The 8,379-nt window shown below is 35.2% G+C and overlaps 1 long non-coding RNA gene across 1 annotated transcript; it reads left to right on the top strand.

Moving 5' to 3' along the window:
* The first annotated feature begins 555 nt into the window (after nucleotides 1–555).
* On the top strand, nucleotides 556–6,148 carry LOC113963745. Its single transcript, XR_003532928.1, has 3 exons — nucleotides 556–660; nucleotides 2,864–2,997; nucleotides 6,089–6,148. It is a non-coding gene; the product is annotated as an uncharacterized LOC113963745 (long non-coding RNA).
* The last annotated feature ends 2,231 nt before the right edge of the window (nucleotides 6,149–8,379 follow it).

Raw genomic sequence — 8,379 nt, 5'->3', positions numbered from 1 at the left:
AAACCTTAGGGCTGATGCTAGCTGATGAACCAAGATTTAATGTAATATGGTCAATTCATTTTGTACTGATTACAGTTCAAGCAGCTGCATCCTGCCCTATCTGTTATACTTCTCAGAAGGCTGCACTATTTTGAGTGAAAATAGACATAATGTCAAAGACTTTACAATATATGCATTAGGACAGGGAAAAATAAGTACAAACTGGAAATGTTAAAAAGAAATAAAATGAAGACAATCCCTTGTCTAGCTGCTTACATAGAATTTTTTTCAAAGAATTTTAGAAACTGGATCTACATTGAAAACAACATTGTAATTTTTTCAAAAATTAGTATGCTTTTAGGTTTTATACATAAGACCTATTATACCAATAATGAATAATAAAACATAATTTTAGAAGTATTGTGGTCTAAGTCTGCTCTCAGTAGTCCAATAGTGAACTGTATTTTTTAGAAAACTTCTCTTCAGTGTTCATTTATCAAAATTTTTCTGTCCTTTTCAGAGGAGGTTACTTTACTCATCTAGGGATGCATCTTGTAAAAGCGAGCCATCTCGTGGTGTTTTATCCAATGCATTATCTATTCAAAGGAATAGGAAAGGAAAACAGGGATTAACTCTCATCAATGAAGATGTAAAGAAGTGGAGTGGAACCCTGAGGAGCAGGTAGGATAGAATGCTTTTAAATGATTTAAACTGGTTCTTATGATTGCCTCCATGCAAATATCCCCAATTGATATCCATTTGACCTAGACTGATAACAGTACACATAACCATTCAGTTATGGGTTCCCTTCTGTACAGGTACAGTGATACCTCCTATCAAAATAAAAAGTAGATTTTGTTAGAACAGTAAATAGTAGGGAAACTTTGAAGTCATGAGTGATTTTCTGTTACAGAAGCAGGTATGTGGGATAATAAATGAAGGACTGATTTTATATTCTTGATTCAAACAAATAATAAATTTTCTGTTGTGTTCACTGAGATTATTCTTTCAAATGCAGCTCAGGATCAGAACATTTTCTAGTCTCCTCTTACTTTTTACAGGACTACAACAGTGCTGAATAAGGACAATTGTTTAAGGAGAAAATCAGCAAATTTATTTTTTTGAGAATGCCCTGGAAAGGTCACCTCAGATAAATGTTGGTTAACTCTTAAATATTTGGTCATTCTAAAAACACATCTTGAAAACTGTCAAGTGTATGTTTTTCAAATTAAATTAAGAGAACTTATTTTCTCTATCAGCTGACTGGGGTCTGGGGGTTCTCTGCTTGCAGAAGTACTCAGTAAAGAAGGTAAACCAAAAATAACTTTTTATTTTATGTGATAACCTCTGTTATTTTGTGGTTGAGTCCAGACTACATAGAGGGGATGACTGACTGTTACTTTTGAAGGCATTCACTAAATTTGACAACTTCTTTTATATGGATGTATGTCAACGGCTCTCTGCTCAAGTCAGCTTGCTTCCACATGAGACCCTTTGCAGTGCATTGAAGATTTTTTGAAGAAAATACTTTTCCTCCAATATGAATCATGAAGTTTAATTAATTTTTATCAAAGAACTAAGATCAAGTCAGCTATTTTAATTTATACCAGCTGGGCCACATAACTTTCACTTCCTTTTCCAATTGTGTCAATCTAACATGGTTGTCACTGTAAACAGATGGAGTATTATTGACAGCATTAAGCTCATTGGGTAGAGGATCACGCAGAGGACTTACACTCTTTGTTCTGCTTCTCCACTTGATACTGTAATGATTTTGGTATGCTTAGTTTACTATTTTTACATAGACAGTTTTTCAATTAAGAGTCATGAAACAATTATTATAAAATTCTATCTTCTGAAGACAGGATATTTTTGCAGTATTGAATGTGTGAATACAGACACACATTTGTACAGTAAGCTGTGTCATAATAATATTTCATATGTATTTTCTTTAAGCTACTGTAGGAACTCATATTTTCTCATTTCTCAAGAAATGTATATTTTTTTCACATTTTTTTCTACAACCCCAGTCAATGTTCTTGTGCAAGATGTCCTGGCACTGAATTCCTTTCCATTTTTGATTACCACTAAATTATTTGTTTATGTATAAGTTATTATATAAAACTATTTGTTTATGTATAAGTTATCACATAGAAGAAACATCAAGACTGAAAATGAGAAGATTAAAGTTTTTCATTTGGCATAAATTTTAAGAAGTTAGAGATTTACAAATAATAATTTATACTAATCTATCTTTTAACATGGGCTAATAAACAGCTAATATTCTGCCCTGTCACAGAATAACATAGACCTTAATTAAGGCAAAATACTTAAAAATATGCTTAAATTTTATAATTTTGGGACTGAGGCAAACCATCCCATGGTATCTATCCATTGATAACATCCGAATGGATCCAGCTTCAATATGGTCAGCACAACTGTTCAGCTGTAAGGTTACTGCCATGTCACGTCTTAGCATACTGCCCAAGGACATGTTGATGGGTTGGCTACAGCCCCAGAACCTTACCTTCACCTCAGCAAATCTGTCTTGAAGTGTCGCTGAGAGTTGTACATCAATATGTCCTGCTCTCCCTAATGACTGGTCTTCTGGTCAGATCTTTATAGTGATTTTATTAAACAATCATGGTGTGTTTTTAATAAGTATTGAATTTTATGTGGCTGAAATTGTTTTGTTTTTTTTTTTCCTTTGTTAATTCCATAGAAATTATTTATATTATTCAAATCCTTGAGCAGGGGCTTTGGATGAAATTAGCAAATAAAGTTCTTGAGCCATTAGTCAGCTAAATGCACCATAGCAATACCAGTAAACGTAGAAATATACTGTGTAACTAACCACACATAAAATAATTTGGTTTGCATTTAGGAAACTATCCACCTGACAAAGTATTCTGGCTATACCTGCAGTGGACTGTTGATGACTTATTCATATTGCGAGCAGGCTTCCCTGAGCCCACTAGGAAGAGCTGTAATGCTCATTGCTATTCCATCCCAGAACAGGTAACGGCTGAAAAACAGTCAATAATTATTAAAGGCATGCACTTCAGGCTACTACCGTGAAAACCATCAGAAAAAAGCAAATATGTATCTATGCATTCAAAAGCTTAAACCAATTAATTGAATACTCCTATACTGTTATATGTAATTCTGCTCTCTCCTTAATTCTAACGTGTTGGTGACCTAAACAAAGTAGAAGAGAAATGGATAAAGAAAAGCTGGATGAGATACAAAATATATCCAGATAGATTTCACAGGATAAAGATAAAACTTCAAAGTGAGATGACAGAAATGAACAGGTATTCTAAATCACGAGTTCCAACAAAATTTTTTGGCCAAGAAAAATAGGTTTAAACTAGAAACAAGATCAAGATTTTAAAAGATATTTCAGAAATAAAAAAATATGCTAAATGAGTATGCCTGTACCATCAACTCTAATTGGTCATGACTATAGCCAATTTGGTAAAGTCAAAGTTTAGAATCAGAAATATAAAACCACATTTGGCAAAAAAACATGATTAAGATGCATATCTGACCCTTCTGAAACCACAGCTTTACCAAGTAAGGTCAATGAAGCTGTAGCAACGATATGACATGACATGACTTAACAACAAAATTAGCTAAACACCTTTTTATAGAAAAAAACTTAAGCAGAAAATGCTGATTCACAAAAACTAAAATTTTGAGCAACTGTATTATATTCACTAGTAACCTCTCTAGCTTCCTCACAGATAATACTCTCAGCTTTCAGGTGAAAATGATTCTCTCTAGCTGTAAGGCAATTTCACAATATGGACTTCAGACAGATACTTAAAAGTTAGCTATTATAAAAAACAAAGAATGAGTCATTTCTATGTAGCAGAGGGGAAAAATCTTTATAAAATTCCCCTTACACTTTGATATAGTCTGGTATAAAAATGTTAAAAGAGAAAAAAATAATACAGATTTAATTTTGACATTTTTAAAATTCAATACTTCAAATAAATGTTGTTAAAAATCTCAACATTTTCAACTTTTAAATATCACATTTTTAAACTTTTTTACGTTTCTAAATATTGGCTTAAAATTGCACCGGATAAATAGGTAAATAGGTAGAGGTCCAAAAAAATGCAAACCCAAATGTTGTGCTACAGATTAAACAAAATATTTCCATTTGACAAAACTGACATCAGTGACCTTTCACACAGTGCCTATGTGAAAACTTGACAAAATTCTTTCTTTCAAGTCAAGTATTTTCATCACTTTTTGATTCCAGTTTTCATAATGAAAAAAGAAATTCAGTATTGCTCAATATGTTAAATATACATGGCCAGATTTGTGGGGAGTAAGAGTGGTGTTGCAGGAGTGGCTCCTGTGAGGAGAGGCCAGGGCTATCCCATGCCAGACACAGTCATTTCCAAATGTCCTCTTGAGGGTGGGAGTAAATGAGCACCTTTATGGACATTTATTTGGTAGCTAAGGATATCTCATCACACTATTTAAAGGGTGGGGGGGTAGGTAGGTAGGTCTATTTAAAGAGTTCATTACTCTTCAAGGAAGAAAAAGAGAAAACTTCCCAAAATATTACTCAGGGAAGAGAAAATATACTACAATTTTAGTATATTATGTATCTAATGATTTTGGAGAATAAAGTTCAGATATTATGCCCAATGCATTCCCTATGGGGGAAGCAGAGTAAAGCTAGTTTGAATCCAAAGGACTCTGGGCTTTTTGTCACTTGTCTGAAGCAGTGTTTTAAAATATATCTTCATACAACTATGAACTCAGGACTGGTCTGTATACTAAGCTGCACTTTTAGTCAGTGCAATTAGCAAAAAGAACTCATTTTCCCTTTGTTTTCCTTCAGTACACAAATCTGGCAGGTTCTTGACAGGTATCCTTCCCTCTTTTTTTCTCCATAGAGAAAGTCTTAAAATCACGGGACGATACCACTAGTATAGTATCAACATCTCTGGCTCTGAGCAAGAGAGATAGAAAGGCAATAATGAACTGCATACCTTCTGACTTTCTTTTGCAGTCCATTGATTAGAAAGTATGGACAGAAATTTTAATAATTATTTGATACATAAATAAATAGCTTTTGCCCTCTACTGTGAAAATACAAGGTCTATCTTTTGAACTGACTCACATCTCTTCTATGTGGGCCAGGTTCAGTGTTTGCACACAGTAACAGAGTATAAATTATGCAGGGATAATGATTCAAGAATTCAGGAAGGACTTTAAAAAACTTACTGTCTGCAAGGCACACCTGTGCTTCTTTACTTATTAATATGCGTTTCTTTGTTTCTACATTTATATTTAGAACACCGGAAAGGGCATGTTGGGAGAGCATAGTTTTTGAAGATACTACCAATAAAAGTTACAAAAATAAGTGGGAAAAGTTTTAAAATAAGTACAAAACAAAATCTTCAAACAAAGCAATGCAAACCCATAATAGAAAGCGGAAGTTTCTCCAGTTATACAGACTTTAGGCTCTGCTGAACAGCTGTGAGTCCAGCTTCGAGGGAAAAATGTATTTGCAAGAGGGAATGATGAGATTTCTGCATCCAAAATATTTTAAGCTTGGCATGCATTTTTATGAATGTAACAAAGGTCTAGTAATCGCTGTAATTTGTAAGGAGTGATTCCTGCTCCTTTACTGGACTGGTTAGCAACAAATTGGCAAATAGTTTATAAATATTACTGACATGGGCGGTTAGAGTTGTCTTGCTTTAGAGATTAGGACCTTTTGTTAGTTTTTTATAAGAGTTAAGTCTGTTCACAGTGAGTAATTATGGAAATAACTTTTTTAAAATGAAATGTACATTTCATTTTGTACATTTGAGCATTCATTCTGCCCAGAGAACTGCAGAGTGTTGTAAGTACAAGGTAAACGGTGTTGAACACAACAACCTGACTCTGCACTAATGAAATGGCTGGGCTGCTGAATTACTCCTTGCCTGGGAACACTGTTTCAGGTACTGTAAAAATTACAAATTATAACCACAGCAGAAGCAATATGTATAAGGGTAAACTGAGCTATGTACCACATTTGACATGCTGAGGATGGCACATTATCATGGCTTGCTAAACTCTCTTGAATCTCTGTTTACAGGTCTGCTTAGCTACTGGCCACATGAAGAAGTAAGGAAGCAGTAACCTAGGGAACATGAGTGCACAGGGTGCACAGAATGGTACCCAGGTCTTCATCTTGTCAATGCACATCCTGCTGAAAAGGCGAAGACCTACACATATCTCCTTGTGAAATTAAAGTAATTTCAGGAAAGTGTATAGTAATATCATGTATTCGGATTCCTTTATTCAAATACAGTTTAATACTAGACAGACAAGTATACTTTCCTCTGTTAAGAACCCTCAAATTTTGTTTGACAGAAACCCTAATTTCTCAGATTTTCCTCACCTTATTTAATTTTAAAGTTTCCATTAAAAATAGGTATGATATAAAATAGAAATATATATAGGCAGAAAAGTTCTGATACATCTTCATATCAGAAATGAGAAGATACATGCTAAAAAACTTAAATGCTAGTTGCAGAACTACAGCCTACACATTCAAAACCTGTTACCTAACAGTGGAAGTCCCTACATTGTTTTAAAGTAGCTTAAGAACCTTAAATGTCTACTCAAAGCTGCATAGATCTAGGGAGCACTAAAGAGGTAAGGCTCTGGTTTATATCTCAGCTGTTTTAGAAAGTAAAAATTTCATAGTTTAGGAATGGTATTCTTCAATTTACACACTAAAACCCACTAAACCCACACGCCTCCAGCTCCCCTCTCCCATGCAATGTGCTGCAGAGGGGAATTGAAGGCATGAAAGGCAAAGATCACAGGTTGAGACAAGAACAATTTACTGGAAACAGCAATGAGATAAGAAAACATACCGTAACAGCAACAATATTAGTGACAGAAGGTGCAAGAAAGAGGTGAATGATTCACACAGAAACCTCCCAACAATAGACAACACTGGACAGCTCCCACTGCCATGCTTACTCAACCGGAGTAGAACCCCTTCTCCCTGGAAGAAAATTCCTTCTCCCCATCCCCAGCAATGACTTGAAGTGATATAACCTCTGGGTCCTGGCCATGCCCCCTCCTGGCTGCAACTAGGACAAAACTCAAGATACTTTCCTCTCTGAATTGCCTGTTTGAGACTGATTCATCTGACTTTTCAGATCATCTTTGTTGGGTTGAACCTCCTGGAAGCTACTAATGTAAAATGTTGCACTCACTTCTGTCCTCTCCAGTTTTTACATAGTATTTTTTGGTTAAAGCATGCACCTGTGCCCCTGGAAGACCTTGTCTGAGTTTTCACACTGCTGTAGGGAGCTGAACCTGTATCACCAGAGCCATCTGTTAACCAGTAGGCTGTTTGGTATTCAAACCAGGTCTTCTTAAGTTCATCCGTTTAACAAATGTTCTGCTTATATAAAATTTTTGCAATACTTATGGAGCACGGGTTGGATTTTCATTCTCTCTCATTCTAACTCTCTAATTACCACCAGCCTATGACTAAATTCAGCATTTCATACTGAAGAGGCAGTACTGCTTGTTCAGCATGTCTTAACATGTCAAGCTTATGGTCTTTATTAAGCATCCCAACATCTAGAAATCTAATCATAAAACACTCAAGGTGAAATTTATGTGACCAAATATAGGCAGCTAGGCTATCTTTATTGTCAGAGATAAACAAATATATTTAGTGGAAGACTCCATTCTGCCTTTAGGTGGCTATCTGTATTGGGTCAGAATTTCACCTTAAAACAACCTTCTTGAATTATAAAGAGTGTCTGGAATGATAAGTTCAGCTGTAGGTGAACGGCTTGCAAATGTCTAAAGTCTGATGAGGTAATTTCAATCACTTTTAATATCTATGTCTCTTTTTTTCTCCTGGAACTATTGTTAACACCTGTTTGGAAAGTATTTTTCTTGAATTGTTTGAGCAGCTATAAAAATTGGTCAAATAATTGGGTTTGGGAGCAGATTTTCCTTTATCATGGGGATACAAGTTTCTTCATAAATTTTACCCATCAAACTTTCAAGCTTTTCTTTCCTTATCAAATTAATGTATTAGTGCCTGAAATATAATTTTTCTCTCTCTTCTCGGTTTATATGCCCCCCTTTCAGTGCTGCAGGTGCTGTGGTTGTAGTGACAGAGTTAGTCTATGTGAAGAGAGGCCAGAACATGGCCCATGTCAGATACAACTAGTTTCAGACAGCTCAAATAAACCCACTGCAGGGTAGAGATGGCCCACTCAGCCAACATGGTGACTCCTTAAAGAAAACGGATTTAAGAAAGAGCAAAATGCTTCACAGTAGTGTGAGAAGTGAGGAAAAACATGTGAGAAGCATCCCTGCAGAAAACAAGGTGAAAAAAGGACAAGGAGG

Source organism: Neopelma chrysocephalum, unplaced genomic scaffold, assembly GCF_003984885.1.
Source record: "Neopelma chrysocephalum unplaced genomic scaffold, ASM398488v2 Primary Assembly neopelma1_25, whole genome shotgun sequence".
NCBI lineage: Eukaryota > Metazoa > Chordata > Aves > Passeriformes > Pipridae > Neopelma > Neopelma chrysocephalum.
Note: the sequence above shows the minus strand (reverse complement) of the source record. Positions and strands in the feature narration are given on the sequence as shown.